Here is a 20,454-nt window from a genome sequence, read left to right on the forward strand (position 1 = left end):
TCCTCCCTTCAAAGTAGACCAGTTTCTGAGCACTATCTACAGTGAGTGTATTATTTGTCCACTCTGGCACAAGGACCATACAAAGGATCTGTGCAGTCCTCAATGTAAGTTCTTATTCCCCAGCAATGTCCCTCATCAGTTAACTAGGGAGCACTGATTATGTGGAGCCTCCCCCAATGACTGCCCAAATATCTAACCACACCCTGAGTCCTCCCATACAGCCTCAGTGTTTTCACAGTCCTGGCACACAATCCTCCCATAGTCACAAGCACCCAGGCCCTATTTTCCCTGCCAGACTCAGGAGTCTCCACTTGGCTGGTTGCTGGGCACAGCTGTTACATATGTACAAAATGATGCCTGCTTTCTTTCAGCTTGCTATAGGATGCTGCTGAAGGGTGATCAGGGAGAGAGAAAGCAGGCCACCTACTTTGTTTTTTATCCTCTAATTTGGCAGGTACACTATCCCCCCATGGGGCTCCAAGGCAGATTCCATCTAGGCTCTTCTTGCTGCTTTTTCACAAGTGGCTTAGACTGTTGCAACCTGTTCTCACTTCACTCTCCAACATTGGTGTATAGGCTCTTGGCTGCTGGGGTCCTGAGATGTGCATTTCTTTACCTTCCACATAGGTTCATTTTGTCCTTCCAATTTGCATAGTTTCCTCTGCTATTTTCTCCCTAACTCTTCCCTGAGACTGCACTCTTTCCACTTCTTTAAAAACTATCTTCTCCTAGACTAGAGCAGCAAGCTCCCTCCCTACTTCACCGTCTTATGCATCCATATATAAAGATTTTGGAGAGTGATGATACTTCCTCCCCTATCCTTCTTCACTCCCACCCACCCTCCCTCCTCCTCCTTTTCTTATTTTTATTTTTACAATGACATTTCAATTTTCTTTATAAACACAAGCCGAACCCTCCACTAAGTAACAAATTCCACAAGTTGTAAGTAGAAAAACCATTGTTCCTCAAGAATATAGTCAAGTAGTTTAAAGGATAATCAAATCTCAGGATATACATTTCACTCATATACATTACATATTTTATACTCTGCATATTAGTTACAGAAATCAGGAAAACATATTTATCATTTTGGAATTAGCTTATTTTACTCAGCATAGTGGTCTCAGTTGCATCCATTTTGTTGCAAAAAACAGAATGACATTTTTTACAGGTAAGTAGTGTTTCATCATGTATATATAGCACAATTTCTTTGTTTAGGTATCAGTTTGAGGACATCTTGATTGATTCTATATCTTAGCTATTGTGAGTTGACCTGCTTATAAACATGAGAATATTCTGATTTCATTTCCTTTGGGTAAATTCCCAGGAATGGGATGGCTAGGTCATATGATAGATCGATTTTCAGATCACAGAGGACTCTCCATACTGTCTTCCATAATTGTTGTTATACTAATTTAAATTCCCACCAACAACCTATTAGGATGCTTTTTTTTTTTTTTACAGATGATGCTTTTTTTTACATCCTTGCCAACATGTTTTATTCTTTGATTTTTTAATAATATCCATTCTGATCAGGGTAAGGTGAAACCTTGCTGTGATTTTCATTTGCATTTCCCTGTTGACTAGTGATCCTGAGCAACTTTTCATGTGTCTATTTGTCATTTGTATTTCATCCTTTGAAAAATGCCTGTTCATATCCTTAGCCCATTTCTGAACTGAATTGTTTTGTTGTGGTTGAGTTTCTGGAGCTCTTTACATATCTGAATATTAATACTTCATCAGGTGTATATTTTGCAAATATTTTCTCCCATTAAGTCAGTAGTCACTTTGTTGAGTGCATGTAATCCCATTTGTCTATTTTTGCCTTTATTGTTGTGTTTCTGGGGTATTATCTAAGATGTCTTTCTTTGCCTAGTCCAATATCTTATGCTGATTGCTCTATGTTTTTTTCTAGTAATTTGATGGTTTCAGGTCTTAGATTTAGATCACTGATCAACTTTGAGTTGATTTTTTGGATAGGGTGTAAGTTATGGGTCTTGTTTTGTACTTCAGTATGCAGAAATCCAATTGTCCCAACACTGTTGTTGAAGAAACTACCCTTTCTTCTGTTAGTGATTTTAGTTTATTTTCAAAGATTAGTTGGTTATAGATACGTGCATTAGTTTTAGGGTCTCTAGTCTGTTGCATTGGTCATCATATCTAGTTTTGTGCCATGACCAAGCTTTTTTGATTATAACTACCCAGTAATATTTCTTAAGAGTCGATATTGTGATGCCTCCAGCTTTATTTTTATTGCTTAGGATTGCTTTAGCTATTTAGGGTTTCTTGTGATTCTATTTGAATTTTAGGGTCACTGTTTTCAGATCTGAGAACATCTTTGGTATTTTAATTGGGATTGTATTGAATCTGTAAATCGGTTTGGGTAGTATGCACATTTTGATATTAATTCTTCCAATCCATGAACATGGAATATTTTTCCATTTTTTGTGTCTTCTATGTCTTCTCATGGGATTTTGTAATTTTTCTTGTAGAGATCTTTCATCTCCTTGGTTATATTCATCCCAAGGCATTTACATTTTTTGTAACTGTGGTAAATGGTACTGATCTTACAAGTTCTTTCCCCACCATGGCATTGTTTGTGTATACAAAGACTGTTGTTTTTGTGTGTTAATTTAAATCTTATAACTTTACAAAACTGTCTTATGAGTTCCAATAATCTTTCTTCTTTTTAAAAATTGATTTATTAATTTGAAAAACATACTTACAGAAAGAGAGAGAGGCAGAAAGGGAGAGACATACATATGGAGAGATTTCCATAGTCTGGTTCACTCCCCAAATGGCCACAATAGTTGGGACTGGGCCAGGTTGAAGCCAAGAGCCCAGAGCTTCTCCTGGGTCTCCTGCATGAGATTTTGGCTATCTTCTGCTGCTTTCCCAGGCACATTAGCAGGATGTTGGATAGGAAGTAGAGCAGCTTGGACATAAACTGGAAAACATATGGGATGCTGTTGCTATAGGGAGTGGCTTAACATGCTTTGCCACATTTCTGCCCCCCAATAACCTCTTAGTAGAATATTTTTGTTACCCTACGTATAGGTGCACATCATCTGTAAACAAGTTTACAAGATTACAGATTGGTTCCCTCCTTTTCTATTTTTATCCCTTTGATTTCCATTTCTTGTTTAACGGCTCATCTCTAGCTAAATATTCCAGAACTATATTGAATAGCAATGATGAGAATTGCCATTCTTGCCTGGTTCCAGATATTAGGGGAAATGCTTCCAACTTCTCCCTATTCAATACAATGCAGGCTGTTTGTTGTTTATTGCCTTGATCGTGTTGAGAAATGTTCTTTCTACACCCAATTTGCTTAAAGTTTTTATCATGAAAGGTATGTTGTATTTTATTAACCACTTTCTCTGCATGTATTGAGATAATCATACAGATTTTTATTCTTAAATTTCTAAATGTGATGAATCACATTTATTGATGTGCATATGCTGACCGATTTCTGCAAACCAAGGATGAATTCCACTTGGTTTGGTTGAATGATCTTTCTGATGTGTTGTTTGATTAGATTAGCTACTATTATGCTGAGGATTTTTGAATCTATGTTCATCAGGGATATTGTTCTATAGTTCTCTGTTGTATCTTTTTCTGATTTTTGAATTAAGTTGATGCTGGCCTCATAGAAGAAGTTTGAGAAGATTCCCCGTTTAGTTGTTTTGACTATTTTAAGAAGAATTGGAATTAGTTCTTCTTTAAAATTTTAGTAAAATTCAGCATTGATACCACAGGATACTGGGCTTTTCTTTTTTGGGAGGATCTTTATTATTGATTCAATTTCTGAATTGGTTGTTGGTTTACCTAAGTTTTCTATGTCTTAATGATTCAATTTTTAATGATTGTATGTACCCAGAAATCTATTTCTTATAGATTTTCTAATTTAATTGTATATAGCTAAGGTAGTAATTTTGATTATACTTTTTATTTCTGTGGTATCTTTTTTACATTTTATTTGTGTAGAAAAATTTTATTTAATAAATATAAATTTCATAAGCAAAACTTTTGGATTATAGCTGTTCTTCCCCCCATACCAACCCTCCAACCCCCAAATCATCCCACCTCCTACTCCCTTTCCAATCCCATGCTTCATTAATATTCATTTTGAATTACCTTTATATACAGAAGATCAACTCTATACTAAATAAAGATTTTAACAGTTTGCAACTACACAGACAAACAAAGTATAAAGTATTGTTTGAAGACTAGTTTTACTATTAATTCTCATAGTACAACATATTAAGGACAGAGGTCCTACATTGGGAGTAAGTGCACAGTGACTCCTGTTGTTGATTTAACAATTGACACTCTTATTTATGACGTCAGTGATCACCTGAGGCTCTTGTCATGAGCTGGCAAGGCTATGGAAGCCTCTTGAGTTCGCCAACTCCGATCTTATTTAGACAAGGCCATATCAGATTGGAAGTTCTCTCCTCCCTTCAGAGAAAGGTACCTCCTTTTTTGGTGGCCCCTTCTTTCCACCAGGATCTCACTCACAGAGATCTTTAAGGTAGGTAATTTTTTTGCCAGATTGGAATGCCTTAAGGGCTGATTCTGAGGTCAGAGTGCTGATTAGCACGTTTATCAATCTATGAGTCTGCTGTGTGTCCAACTTCCCATGTTGGATCGTTCTCTCCCTTTTAATTCTATTATTATTAGCAGACACTTGGTCTAATTTATGTGATCCCTTTGACGTTTAATCCCACCTTTATTATCAGTTCTGTGCTTAAACTGATCACTTTAACTACTAAGATGGCATTGGTACCTACCAACTTAGTAGGATTTGGAGTCCCATGGCAAGTTTTTAGTTTTATCCATAGGGGTAAGTCTGAGGGAATTGTGCCACATTGTAATCTCCTCCCTCTCTTATTTCCACTCTTATTTTTAACAGAGATCAATTTCCAATTGGATTTACACACCTGAGAATAATTCTGTGTTAAGTAAAGAGTTCAACCAATGGTATTAAGTAGAAAAATAAAATAGTAAAAAGAATAAAATAGTAAACTGTTCCTCCACAGTCAGGACAAGGGCTGATCAATTCATTTTTTTCTCATAGTGTCAGTTTCATTTCTACACGTTTCCTTTTAGGTGCTCAGTTAGTTGTCACCGATCAGGGAGAACATATGATATTTGTCCTTTTGGGACTGGCTTATTTCACTCAGATTCCTCCATTTTGTTGCAAATGACTGGATTTCATTTTTTTACTGCTGTACAGTATTCTATAGAGTACATATCCCATAATTCATTTTACCATTGTGTAGTATATTCTATAGAGTATATATCCCATAATTTCTTTATCCAGTCTTCTGTTTATGGGCATTTAGATTGATTCCATGTCTTAGCTATTGTGCATTGAGCTGTAATAAACACTGAAGTGAAGACAGCTCTTTTATTTTCCAGTTCAATTTCCCTTGGGTAAGTTCTGAGGAGTGGGATGGCTGGGTCGTGTGGTTATTCAGATTTCTGAGGTATATTCAGATCTCTGAGTTTTCTCCAAACTGTCTTTCATAGTGTCTTTACCAGTTTGCATTCCCACCGACAGTGGATTAGTGTGTCTTTTTCCCCACATCCTCACCAACATCTGTTGTTAATTGATTTCTGTATGTGAGCCATTCTAACTGGGGAGAGGTGAAACATCATAGTGGTTTTGATTTGCATTTCACTAATGGCTAGTGTTCCTGAATATTTTTTCATGTGTCTGTTGGCCATTTGAGTTTCCTCTTTTGAAAAAAAAAATCTGTTTAGGTCCTTGGCTCATCTCTTAAGTGGGTTGTTTGTTTTGATGTTGTGGAGTTTCTTGATCTCTTTGTAGATTCTGGTTATTAATCCTTTATCAGTTGCATAGTTTGCAAATACTTTTTCCCATTCTGCCAGTTTCCTCCTCACTTTCCTGTTTCTTTTGCAGTACAGAAATTTTGCAATTTACTGTAATCCCAGTTGTTAATTTTGGCTTTGGCTGCCTGTGCCTCTGGGGTCTTTTCCAAGAAGTCTTTGCCAGTGCCAATATCTTGCAGGGTTTCTCCAATGTTCTCTAATAATTTGATGGTGTCGGGTCATAGATTTATATCTTTAATCCATTTTAAGTGGATTCTTGTGTAAGGTGTAAGGAAGGGGTCTTGCTTCATGCTTCTGCAGTTTCCCAGCACCATTTCCAGTTTCCCAGCACCATTTGTTGAATAACTGTCCTTATTCCAGGGATTGGTTTTGGATCCTTGATCAAATATAAGTTGGCTGTAGATGTTCAGATTGATTTCTGGTGTTTCTATTCTGTTCCATTGGTCTATCCATCTGTTTCTGTACCAGTACCATGCTGTTTTGATTATAACTGCCCTGTAGTATATCCTGAAATCTGGTATTGTGATGCCCGCAGCTCTGTTTTTGTTGTATGATTGCTTTAGCTATTCAGGGTCTCTTGTGCCTCCATAAAAATTTCATGCATCATTTTTTTCCAGATCTGAGAAGAATGTCATTGGTATTTTGATTGGTATCACGTTGAATCTGTTAATTGCTTTTGGAAGAATGGACATCTTGATGATGATGGTTATTCCAATCTATGAACATGAAAGATTTTTCCATTATTTTGTACCTTCAATTTCTTTCTTTAAAGTTTTTTATTTCTCATTGTAGACATCTTTGACATCCTTGGTTAAGATTATACAAAGGTGTTTGATTTTTTTGTGGTATCTTTTTTAACAACTCATTTTCATCTCTGATTTTAATAATTTTGATATTCTCCCCATTTTTGTATGGTTGAGACAATGGTATATCAATTTTGTTTATTTTATTAAAAATAGCTCTCCATTTCACTTATATTTTGCATCTTTTTAAATTTCAATTTTGTTTATCTCTTTTCTAGTGTGTATTATTTCCTACAAATTTGGTGTTTTCATATGTTCCTGTTTTTCCAGATCCTTGAGATGCATTTTTAGATAATTTGTTTGACGCCTTTCCAATTTATTGATGTAGGCACTAATTGCTATAAACTATCCTCTATACGCTGCTTTTGCTGTGTCCTGTAAGTTTGGATATTTTCTGTTGTAATCTTCATTCATTTCTAGGAATTTTTTTATTTCCCTTTTGAGTTATATTATGATGCACTCTTCATTCAGCAGCATGATATTTAGCCTCTATGTGTTTGCTTATTTTCTTGAGTTTCTTAAGTTGTTAACTTCTTTAAAATTTCTTTTCTTTTTTTCCCAAAGAAAAATTTTTATTTAGGAGTACAAACATCATTTCATAAGTACAACTTTAGGAGTATAATGTTTCTTCCCATGATATTCGCCTTCCCACCCACATTCCCACCCCTCCTCCTCCTCCTCCCTCTTCCATTCCCAGTCCCATTCTCCACTAAGATCCATTTTTGATTAACTTTATAGACAGAAGAAAAGAAAACCAGACCCAAATCTAGTAGGAGAAGAGAAATAATTAAAATCAGAGAAGAAATCAACAGGATTGAATCCAAAAAAAAGCATTACAAAAATTCAGCCAAATGAGGAGCTGGTTTTTTGAAAAAAAGGAACAAAATTGACACCCCATTGGCCCAAATAACTAAAAAAAGAAGAGAAAAGACCCAAATCAATAAAATCAGAGATGAAAAAGGAAATGTAACAACAGACACCACAGAAATAAAAAGAATCATCAGAAATTACTACAAGGACTTGTATGCCAGCAAACAGGGAAACCTATCAGAAATGGATAGATTCCTGGACACATGCAACCTACCTAAATTGAACCAGGAGGACACAGAAAACCTAAACAGACCCAAAACTTAGACAGAAATTGAAACAGTAATAAAGGCCCTCCCAGCGAAGAAAAGCCCAGGACCAGATGGATTCACTGCTGAATTCTACCAGACATTTAAAGAAGAACTAACTCCAATTCTTCTCAAACTATTGAGAACAATCAAAAAACAGGGAATCATCCCAAATTCCTTTTATGAAGCCAGCATCACCTTAATCCCTAACCCGGAAAAAGATGCAGCATTGAAAGAGAATTACACACCAATATCCATGATGAACATAGATGCAAAAATCCTCAATAAAATGCCGGCCATGTACCAATGCCATCTCACTGTTCCAGGTGATCAATTTCAGTTCACAGTTGGTCATGGTGGAGGGACTGGGAGTCAAAGGGAGCACATAGACAAGTCTAGTACCTGCTAACGCTAACCGATGGAGTAAATAAAGGGGAGAGTGATCCAACATGGGAAGTGAGATACTCAGCAGACTCATAGAATGGCAGATGTCCTAAATAGCACTCTGGCCTCAGAATCAGCCCTAAAGGCATTCGGAGCTGGCTGAAAAGCCCATGAGAGTATTTCAGGCATGGAAAGCCAAGACACTCTGGCAAAAGATCTCTGCGAGTGAGATCCCAGTGGAAAGAACAGGTCATCAAAGAAGGAGGTACCTTTCTCTGAAGGGAGGAGAGAACCTCCACTTTGACTATGACCTTGTCTAAACAAGATAAGAGTCGGAGAACTCAGAGGGCTTCCATAGCCTTGGAAACTCATGACTGGAGCATAGGGAGATTACTGATGCCATAGACAGGAGTGTCAATTAGTAAAGTCAACAACAGGAGTCACTGTGCACTTACTCCTCATGTAGGATCTCTGTCCTTAATGTGCTGTACATTGAGATTTAATGCTATAACGAGTACTCAAACAATATATTTCACTTTGTGTTTCTATGGGGGTGCAAACTGTTGAAATCCTTACTTAATGCATAGTAAACTGATCCTCTGTAAAAAAAAAAAAAAAAAAAAAGAAATTATCAATTCCCAACTTGACTCTCACTGGGATTAAACATGACAATAGGTCTGCTCTGATTTCATCATCATTTAAAAAAAATCATCTATTATTTTTCACTTTATGTTTCTGTGTGGGAGCAAACTGTTGAAATCCATACTTGATGTATACTAAGCTGATCTTCTGTATATTAAGATAATCAAAAATGAATCTTGATGTGAATGGAAGGGGAGAGGGAGTGGGAAAGGGGAGGGTTGTGGGTGGGAGGGACGGTATGGGGGGGAAGCCATTGTAATCCATAAGTCGTACTTTGGAAATTTATATTCATTAAATAAAAGTTAAAAAAAAATAAAATGCCGGCCAATAGAATGCAACAACACATCAGAAAGATCATCCACCCAGACCAAGTGGGATTTATCCCTGGTATGCAGGGATGGTTCAGTGTTCGCAAAACAATCATCGTGATACACCACATTAACAGACTGCAGAAGAAAAACCATAAGATTATGTCAGTAGACACAGGAAAGCATTTGATAAAATACAACACCCTTTCATGATGAAAACTCTAAGCAAACTGGGTATGGAAGGAACATTCCTCAAAACAATCAAAGCAATTTATGAAAAAACCACAGCCAGCATCCTATTGAATGGGGAAAAGTTGGAAGCATTTCCACTGAGATCTGGTACCAGACAGGGATGCCCACTCTCACCACTGCTATTCAATGTAGTTCTGGAGGTTTTAGCCAGAGCCATTAGGCAAGAAAAAGAAATTAAAGGGGTATGAATTGGGAAGGAAGAAGTCAAACTATCCCTCTTTGCAGATGATATGATTCTTTATTTAGGGGATCCAAAGAACTCTACTAAGAGACTATTGGAACTCATAGAAGATTTTGGCAAAGTAGCAGGATGTAAAATCAGTGCACAAAAATCAGCAGCCTTTGTATACACAGGCAATGCCATGGCTGAGAAAGAACTTCTAAGATCAATACCATTCACAATAGCTATAAAAACAATCAAATACCTTGGAATAAACTTAACCAAGGACATTAAAAATCTCTACGATGAAAATTACAAAACCTTAAAGAAAGGAATAGAAGAGGATACCAAGAAATGGAAAAATCTTCCCTGCTCATGGATTGGAAGAATCAATATCATCAAAATGTCCATTTTCCCAAAAGCAATATACAGATTCAATGCAATACCAATCAAAATATCAAATACATTCTATCCGATCTGGAAAAAATGATGCTTAAATTCATATGGAGACACAGGAGACCTCGAATTGCTAAAGCAATCTTGCACAACAAAAACAAAGCCGTAGGCATCACAATACCAGATTTCAGGACATACTACAGGGCACTTGTTATCAAAACAGCATGGTACTGGTACAGAAACAGATGGATAGACCAATGGAACAGTATAGAAACACCAGAAATCAATCCACACATCTACAGCCATGTTATATTTGATCAAGGATCTAAAACCAATCCCTGGAGTAAGGACAGTCTATTCAATAAATGGTGCTGGGAAAATTGGATTTCCACGTGCAGAATCATGAAGCAAGACCCCTACCTTTCACCTTACACAACAATTCAGTCAACATGGATTAAAGCCTTAAATCTACGATCTGACACCATCAAATTGTTAGAGAGCATAGGAGAAACCCTGCAAGATATAGGTACTAGCAAAGACTTCCTAGAAAAGACCCTGGAGGCGCAGGCAGTCAAAGCCAAAATTGACTATTGGGATTGCATCAAATTGAGAAGTTTCTGTTCTGCAAAAGAAACAGGAGAGTGAAGAGGCAGCCGACAGAATGGGAAAAAATATTTGCAAACTATGCAACAGATAAAGGGTTAATAACCAGAATCTACAAAGAAATCAAGAAACTTCACAATATCAAAACAAAAAAACCCACTTAAGAGATGGGCCAAGGACCTCCACAGACATTTTTCAAAAGAGGAAATCCAAATGGCCAACAGGCACATGAAGAAATGTTCAGGATCACTAGCAATCAGGGAAATGCAAATCAAAACCACAATGAGGTTTCACCTCACCCGGGGTAGATTGGCTCACATACAGAAATCTACCAACAATAGATGCTGGAGAGGATGTGGGGAAAAAGGGACACTAACCCACTGTTGGTGGGAATGCAAACTGGTTAAGTCATTCTGGAAGTCAGTCTGGAGATTCCTCAGAAACGTGAATATAAATGTACCATAAAACCCAGCCATCCCACTCTTTGGAATTTACCCAAAGGAAATTAAATTGGCAAACAAACAAGCTGTATGCACTTTAATGTTTATTGCAGCTCAATTCACAATAGCTAAGACCTGGAAGCAACCCAAATGCCCATCAACAGTAGACAGGATAAAGAAATTATGGGATATATACTCTATAGAATACTAGACAGCAGTAAGAAAAAAAAGAAATCCAGTCATTTGCAACAAAATGGAGGAACCTGGAAAACATTACGCTGAGTGAAATAAGCCAGTCCCAAAGGGACAAATATCATATGTTCTCCCTGATCAGCGACAAATAACTGAGCATCAAAGGGGAAACTTGTTGAAATGAAATGGACACTATGAGAAACAGTGACTTGATCAGCTCTTGTCCTGACTGTTGATGTACAATGTAATACTTTATCTATTTTAGTATTTTTTTCTAGTACTATTGGTTTAACTCTGTGATTAACACACAATTATTCTTAGGTGTTCACATTTTAACTGAAAAGTGATTGCTGTTAAATATAAGCATGGGAATAAGAGATAGAGTAGATGTACAATTTGGGACAATCTCAATCTGACTTGCCCCAAATGGTGGAGTTAGAAATGTGCCAGGGGATTCCAATACAATCCCATCAAGATTGCACGTACCAATGCCATCTCACTAGTCCAAGTGATCAATTTAAGTTCACAATGGATCACACTGATAGGTCTAAGAGTCAAAGGGATCACACAGACAAGACTAGTGTCTGCAAATACTAACCGATAGAATAAAAAAGGGAGAGAATGATCCAACATGGGGAGTGAGATACACAGCAGACCCATAGAATGGCAGATGTCCTAAACAGCACTCTGGCCTCAGAATCAGCCCTTAAGGCATTTGGATATGGCTGAAGAGCCCATGAAAGTATTTTAGGCATGGAAAGCCAAGACACTCTGGCAAAACAAAAAGGGGGGGACCTAAATGAAAGATCTCTGTGAGTGAGATCCCAGTGGAAAGAATGGGCCATCAAAAAAGGATGTACCTTTTTCTGAAGGGAGGAGAGAACTTCCACTTTGACTGTGATCTTGTCTAAATAAGATCTGAGTCCACGAACTCAAAAGGCTTCCATAGCCTTGGCACCTCATGACTAGAGCCTAGGGAGATTACTGATGCCATAAATAAGAGTGTCAAATTGTTAAGTCAACAACAGGAGTCACTGTGTACTTACTTCTCATGTGGGATCTTTCCTTAATGTGTTGTCCAAAGTGAAGTAATGCTATAACTAGTACTGAAACAGTATTTTACACTTTGTGTTTCTGTATGATTGCAAACTGATGAAATCTTTACTTAATATATACTAAATCAATCTTCTGTATATAAAGATAATTGAAAATGAATCTTGATGTGAATGGAATGGGAGAGGGAGTGGAAGATGGGAGGGGTGCGAGTGGGACAGAAGCTATGGAGGGGGAAAGCCACTGTAATCCATAAACTGTACTTTAGAAATTTGTATTTACTAAATAAAAAAATGAAAAAATAAATATTGACTGCAAAAAAAAATGTTGAGAAGAGAAGAAATTAAATAAATTTAAATAAAAAAAGAATTAAAAAGGAGAGAATGATCCAACCTGGGAAGTGGGATACACAGCATACTTATAGAATGGCAAATGTCCTAAACAGCACTCTGGCCTCAGAATCAGCCCTTAAGGCATTCGGATCTAGCTGAAGAGCCCATGAAAGTATTTTAGGCATGGAAAGCCAAGACATTCTGGCAAAACAACAACAACAACAACAACAACAAACCTAAATGAAAGATCTCTGCGAGTGAGATCCCAGTGGAAAGAAAGGGCTATCAAAGAGGGATGTATCTCTCTCTGAATGGAGGATAGAGCTTCCACTTTGACTATGACCTTGTCTAAATATGATCAGGGTCGACGAACTCAAAAGGCTTCCATAGCCTTGGCAACTGATGACAAGAGCCTAAGGTGATTACTGACGCCATTAACAAGAGTGTCAATTTGTTAAGTCAACAGCAGGAGTCACTGTGCACTTACTCCCAATGCAGGATCTTTGTCCTTAATGTGTTGTACAATGTGAATTAATGCTATAACTAGCACTCAGAGAGTACTTTACACTTTGTGTTTCTGTGTAGCTGATAACTGTTGAAATCTTTACTTAATATATACTAAATTGATCTTCTGTATATAAAGAAATTTAAAATGGATCTTTATGTGAATGGAATGGGAGAGGGAGCGGAGGATGGGATGATTGCGGGTGGGAGTGAAGTTATGGGGTGGGGGGAATAGCCACTGTAATCCAAAAGGTGTACTTTGGAAATTTATATTTATTATATAAAAGTTAAAAAATGAATCTTAATGAAGAATGGGATGGGAGAGGGAATAGAAAATGGAATGGTATTCATGGTGATGGGAGGGCAGGTATTCACTGTATTCCTAAAGCTGTACCTATGAAATTTGTATTCATTAAATAAAAGCTTTCTTATTAGAAAAGAGTGAGTATTCTGTACCTCTGTAATGAAATATTCTGTAGATATCAGGTCCATTTTTTGTCCGTGAGTTAAATTAGATCTGTTGTTCCTTGATCGATTTTCTCTCTGGTTGGTCTGTCCATTGATGAAAGTGGGGTGCTGAAGTCCCTCATTATTATTCTATTGGGGCCTGTTAAATTGATCCATTAAACATTACATAGTACCCTCTTCTTTTAACAGTTTTTGTGTGAAAGTCTATGCTTTCTGAAATTAGGATGACTACTGCTCATTTTTTGTTTTCTCTTATCATAGAATATCTTTTTCCATCCTTTCACTTTCAGTTTGTATATACCTTTGTTGATAAGATGTGCTTCATGTAGACAGCAAATAGATGTGCCTTGGTTTTAATCCATTCAGCCAGTCTGTATCTTTGAATTAGAGAATTCAGGCCATTTACATTCAATATTATTATTTCCAAGAAATAACTTGAACCTACCATTTTTCCCATAAATATTTGCATTGTTTGTTTTGGATTTCCTTTGTACTTTCATTAGGTTTTTTTTTTTTTTGCCTTCACATTCTTCTATGATGATGACTCTCTTTTTGAGTGTAGCACATCCTTACGTAGCATTTGTATTACTTGATGAATGGTGACTGATTCTTTCAATTTCTATTTTTTAAGCCTTTATTTCACCTTCATTTATAAGTGAAAGCTTTACAGAATACAGTATTCTGAGTTGACAGTTTTTTTTTTTCCTTTTAGGATGTGTTCATTCTCTCATAGCCTGTATTATTTTTGAAGAGAAATCAGCTGTCAGTCTAATAGGAGATCCTTTGAAGGTAATCTGGCATATATCTTGTGCATATTTTAGGATCTATTCTTTATATTGTACTGCTAGAAGTTTGATTATAATATGTCATTGTGCAGGCCTTTTCTGATCATGTCTATTAGGAATTCCATGTGCTTCCTATACTTGGATGTCCCAGTCTTTCTCCAATTTAGGGAAGTTTTCTATTATTTCACTGAATAGGTTCTTCTATTCCATTCTGTCCTTCAGCAACTCCTAAGACACATATGTTTGGTTATATGATAGTATCCAATAAATCTGAAACACTTTTCAGTTTTTCTAATTTTTTTTCTTTTTTTGGTCTGACAAATATTTCCAAAGATTTGTCTTCTAGCTTGAATATTATTTCTTCTCTTCAATAAGTCTGTTGTTTACTTTCCACTATATTTTTATTTGACAGATTGAATTCTTTATTTCTAATATTTCAATTTGATCTCTCTTCAATATCTTTATCTCCCAGCAAAATTTCTCACCCATATCATGTATGGATTTCTTTAACTTATGTATTTGCTTCTCTGTGTTTTTCAGTAATCTTATGATCATTCTTTTCTTCCCTTCTTTTTTAAAGATTTGTTTATTTATTTGAAAGTCAAAGTTACACAGAGAGAGGAAAGGGAGAGAGAGAGGGAGAGAGAGGTCTTCCATCCAATGGTTCACTCCCCAATTGGCTACAACGGCTGGAGCTGCACCGATCAGATGCCGGGAGCCCCAGGAGCCAGGAGCCTCCTCCAGGTCTCCTATGCAGGTGCAGGGGCCTAAGGACTTGGGCCATCTTCTGCTTTCTCAGGCCATAGCAGAGAGCTAGATCGGAAGTGGAGCAGCTGGGACTAGAACCAGCACCCATATGGGATGCCAGCACTTCAGGCCAGGGCATTAACCCGCTGTGCCACAATACCAGCCCCATGATCATTCTTTTGAATTTCTTTTTAGTCATTTCTTCAGTTTCTTTGCCTTCACCTTCTAATATTTCAATGTGTTGTGTTCCTTTTGAGCAATCATATTATCTTCCTTGTTCATATTTCTTGTACTTCTATGGTTCTTTAGGGATTTTTGGAAACACTTATTGGTTTTATCCTTTGAAGACATTTATTTTTGAAATATGCCTCTGTACCTTTGTGCACTGTCTGCTCTTTAGCAGATATAGAGAGGCATGTGCTGGGTGTATCAAGGAAACTCTGGTTGGTGCTCGAGGGTGAGGCAAGAGTCCAGGATGATACCATGGTTGGGCTAAGTAGATGACCTCTATTGTCAGCAGAGGAGAGTATAATCATGTTGGCTAGGGTGATCACAACCTCACCCTCTCACTGCCAAAATGAGTCAGCTACCCAGGGTGGGCCACAGTGGCTATGAACCTCACCCCTTAAGCGCCTGAATCACACAAAGGATCTGTGCTCTCCTTGGTATGAGCACGGAATCCTATTCCATGACTCACTATATGTACTCAGGGAACTCTGAGCCTCTGAAGCCAAGACACAATGATTGCCCAAAGACACAGCTACATTCCACACTCTTTTGCATAATCACAGAATTCCCACAGTCATAGTATGCAGGGCTCTCACAATCATAGGGAGCAGAAGATTCACTCTCATCCCTGTAAATCTCCCCCATCCATGGTGAAAGCTGCAGCATTCCCAGAGCCACCTGCCTGCCCAACAGAAGTTTGTCAGTGCTCCACTTGGGCATGTTAAGTCCAGGTACCTTGATAGAGTAAGGGGAAAGGAGTATTTCACAGGCCTCAGTGACCCCTGCCAACCCTCCAGGCCATGCTCAAATTCAGTGGCAACCATGAATTTATCCCTCTGATAAAATTCCCCAGTCATGTACAGGCCAAAGCAGCCTCTACTCATTTTATTAAGATGGCACTTCCTTCCTGCTAGTCGCAAGGTACCTTGATGAGGGATGGGGAGGAAAGCAATATGCTCTCCCTTCATAGGGTTAGGTGGGCACCCTGCCCCTACTAGTACTTCAGGCTGGATTCAAAGTCAGTGGGGTTCACAAGGTCTCCCTTAGCCAGTATCACTAGTGGCACAGGCTGCTACAGGTTCCTCTCACCTTGCTCTACGAAGATGGAATCGCCAATAGTGTCCCACTAGTTGTTGTATGTTTGTGCCATCCCTGCTGCTCCATGGCATCACTCTTCTTTCTGTAGAGTTTACACAGCAAACTTTTCTCCAGCTGTCCCCTGGGAATGCAGTTGCTCTGCTTTTCTTCTGTTATTCTCCTGTGGTCAAAATCAGCATATCTTTTCCCTATTCAGCATTAGGCACAAGTCTGTTGCTGGATATGTAGCTGACAAATACTTTTTCCCAATGTGTGGTTTAACTTTTCATTTTCTTGACAGAGGAAAAAAATAATTTGGGGACAACCTTGTGGTGCAGTAGGTTAAGTTCATTTTCTTAGCCTTATGATATACAATTGCTGCAGTACCATTTGTTGAACAGACTATCTTTCCTTCAGTTAATTTTTTTAACTTTGTTAAAAGTCAATTGGTTATAATTGTGTGGATCTACTTCTGTGTTGCTTTTTCTGTTCTATTGACTTTTTAATCATCCCTTGGTCAATGTTAAAGTAAACTAAGTCTCAAAATCAGGTGGAATAATTTTTCTAACTTCATGCTTTTTCAAAAGGTTTTGACTATTCTAAAAATTTCCATACATATTTTAAAATCAAATTGCCTATATTACAACTATCTTGCTAATATGTTGCTACTAATTGTGTTATATTTGTATATCAATTTGGGGAGTATTGACATATTTACTATGTAAATCTCCTAGTCACTGAACATCACATGTCTTCCAATTTACTTAGGTCTTTGGTCTCTTTCAGTTTAATTTTATAGATTTTATATTGCAGATTCTATGCAATTTCTCTAAGTATGAAAAAGAGCAGGGTATTGGAGGCAGGTGTTATAATTACAAGTAGGGAAGGCAAGATGGCATTTGAGAAGTGTCCTGAAGGACATGAGGGAGGTAGTCATGCTAATATCTGGAGGAAGAGAATTCCCAGTACCTTAAAAACTTTAAAACTGCAAAACCTCTATGGTAGGAACATTCTGGGAATGGGGAGAATAAGGAGGCAAGTGGACTTGGTAAAGTGAATGAGGAAATTTGTAAGAGAGGAGTTAGAGGAAGAAGGGACAAGGCTGCATAGCATCTTGCTGGTCAGCCCTTAAACATGAGTTTTGCTTTTATACTGAATGAGATGGTGAACTACAGAAGGAATATGAAGAGGTAGCCATGATCTTGTTTTGATTTTAAGAGAATCCCTCTGGCAGCTGTGTTGACAACAGACTATAAGTGACCAAGAAAGACAGGTGTAGAATTTTGACAAGTTTGTTCATTCAATATATAAGCACTGAAGAATCATGGAAGCTCTGGGGAGTTATCACTGATGCCACCAAAGCACAGGCAGTGATCTGGAAAGTAAAACTGTGAAACCAAGTCAGAAAAAGAAAAATGCATTATAACAGCATGAATAAACCAACTAATTACAAGTGTTAAAGCTTAATTAGCATTCAGTTTATAACACCTAAGGTGCAAACAGCATTGTGTGGGAAACTTAGGATGCTGTTGGATATATCTTCTTTGGATGACTAGCAGAGTTTCTGTTGTCTATACTGGTTCCCCACAGAAACATGCACAGCATATATACAAGCACTGCAAAAGTTATAAGGACTCAGTATTAGGAACTAGGGATTTTGATTCAGCTGAAATCTTACTGCAGGTAGGTTTATTCCTTGAGAAAACCAAAACTTGAATTAAACTGTGATAGTCCTGTTTATTAGAGAAGAGCAGCCCACTTTTACTTAGCGTTGTTTCTGCTGCTCACTGATGATATGTTATTCCAAATCACACCTCTAGTTTTTGAATTGTGCATTAGTAAATGCTTGTCTTGGGGCGCGATATAATTAAATGGATTTTCAAATGTTTTTTGAGGTACATTGCCCCCTCTCCTTAGAATACTATGGCTGTTATACGGAAGATTCTCATTAGGCAAAGGCTTACAAATCTTTAGCATCTTCATAAAGATGGATTACAAAATTAAATTAGCATTTTTAATGTTGAAAGTTATGAGCTGTAATTTTTTTAGGTATATTTTGTTCCTCCAACTGCACATATCTGAAAATAGCATATGCTCTTGATATAATCCCAGTACTAGAGATAAACTGTTTACTTATTTTAAAATGTAATCTGTACTGAATGAATATGTTTTAATGGATATAAAATAGTTTCAATGTATTCCTTTTATTATTTCATCATTTTTGGCATAGAATTACCTATAAAGTGACATATAACCTAATGGAAACCTCCTGAAATAATGAAATAATAAATATGGATTTTCTAGCTTGTTAGTCACCCAATAATATTATTTCAGAAGTAGCAGGACACTTGGCTATTAGCCAGTCATATTTTCCAAGGGAGGGTTTTTTCCCCCTGAATCTCCCTAAGAATTGGTCATTGAGCCTTTTCTCAGACATCTTCATCTACAGTGTATACACTGCATCTTGGAACAACCCAGTCCTAACAAATCTGACTCTCTAGCCATTCTACCTACTAGCCCTATTGGCATAAATCAAAACAGGCCCACTCTGTCTTCCACTTGGGAAACCTTCAAATACTTGAAGCCCACTGCCCTACTTCTCTAGACCTTTCCCTAGTATGCTTGCCTTCTGGATTTGAATATGTTTAGGTTTGTTCCTTACTATTGACATCTTTGGCTTTGAATATCAAACATTTTGACATTCTAGTATGGCTTCTCATGGAGCCTCATCAGGTTTCTCCCTAAAGGTCATTTACCTTAATAAGAAAAAATGTTCACAATGTTTTTGTGCCTGAAGGGAAAACCTAAAAGGGAGGAGGCCCAAACAACTGGAATCTACATTTCCCTAAGCATAATCAGCAAAATGTATTTGTTGAATCTTGTGAAAATTCATGGTCCATTCTGTTTCCCACAATTTACTGATTAATTTCTAATGGTTACATTTCTTAATAGTGAATGAGACCCATGAATTGCCTTATTATATTTGTAAAGTGATATAACTGGGCCACAAATAATGTAAGTTTATCTTAGAATTCTCAGGGGGCTGAACTGAGACAATTAATCAACCATTTGATCTGCTGTTCAAGTGACTGATCATCAGAAACATGCTAATTTGCCTAGATTGTGTTCATTAATAATAGCAAAATATTATTTATTGCTTATTATGTGCAAGACAGTATATTGAACTTTAGGTCATTTCATCTTCATAATAACTTTATTATGGAAGTTTCATCATCCACATTCTATAAATGAAAATCTGAATATACAGTAAGGTCAAATGACTTAACCTAGATCACATAGCCAGTAAAGAATGGAGATGGGATTTCAAATACAAGTCTGCCTCAATGCAAAAGTACAAGTTATTGATCATTATATTTATCTGTAGGTATAATATCAGGCTCAAGGCTCGTCACACAAGTCTAGAGGATAAGCATGTGCTATATATGGAAAGGACAGAAACTGAGAATGCTGATGCATTAGTAAGCAATTCCAGCAGAGAGTTTCAATTCATTATTTAGCATCCCTTCATGTTCAGCCTCAGTACCATTATCTAGGACCTGCTAGGGCCTATTTTCTAACACCCCCCCCACACACACACCATGCCTCATCCTTCACACACAAAAACCTCTCTGGATTCCAAGATGTCAAATATCTGACAAGGAAAGCACATTCATCCTAACATGTGAATCAGAAAAGACATGCACCCGAATCTTCCTTCCTTCCTCTGGGAACATGTTCTTATGTTATGGGAGATTTCTGGATGTATGCACTCTGTTAGCTACCTAACCTTGAAGAATGACTAATGAGGTAGAGATTAAAAGGAACCTCCCAGTAAATATGAAAATCTGTTGGATTAGGTGTGACCTTGAAGAACCTCCTTGATTGCAGCACTTTGTAGCGTTAATTCTATAGATGCATGATGAAGGCCATCTGTTAAGAATCACATAGCACATCCACTTTGCCTATGAACATACATGTCATAGGCAGAGTACTGTCAATGTCCTCATCTATAGCAGAGCTACTGATCTAGCCTCTGGACCAGATTAGTCAAGTGCTTTGGTTTCCTACCACAAGTTATATTGACCTACCAGCTTCTCAACTGTACT

The sequence above is a fragment of the Oryctolagus cuniculus genome, chromosome X (genome assembly GCF_964237555.1).
Source record: "Oryctolagus cuniculus chromosome X, mOryCun1.1, whole genome shotgun sequence".
Taxonomy (NCBI): domain Eukaryota; kingdom Metazoa; phylum Chordata; class Mammalia; order Lagomorpha; family Leporidae; genus Oryctolagus; species Oryctolagus cuniculus.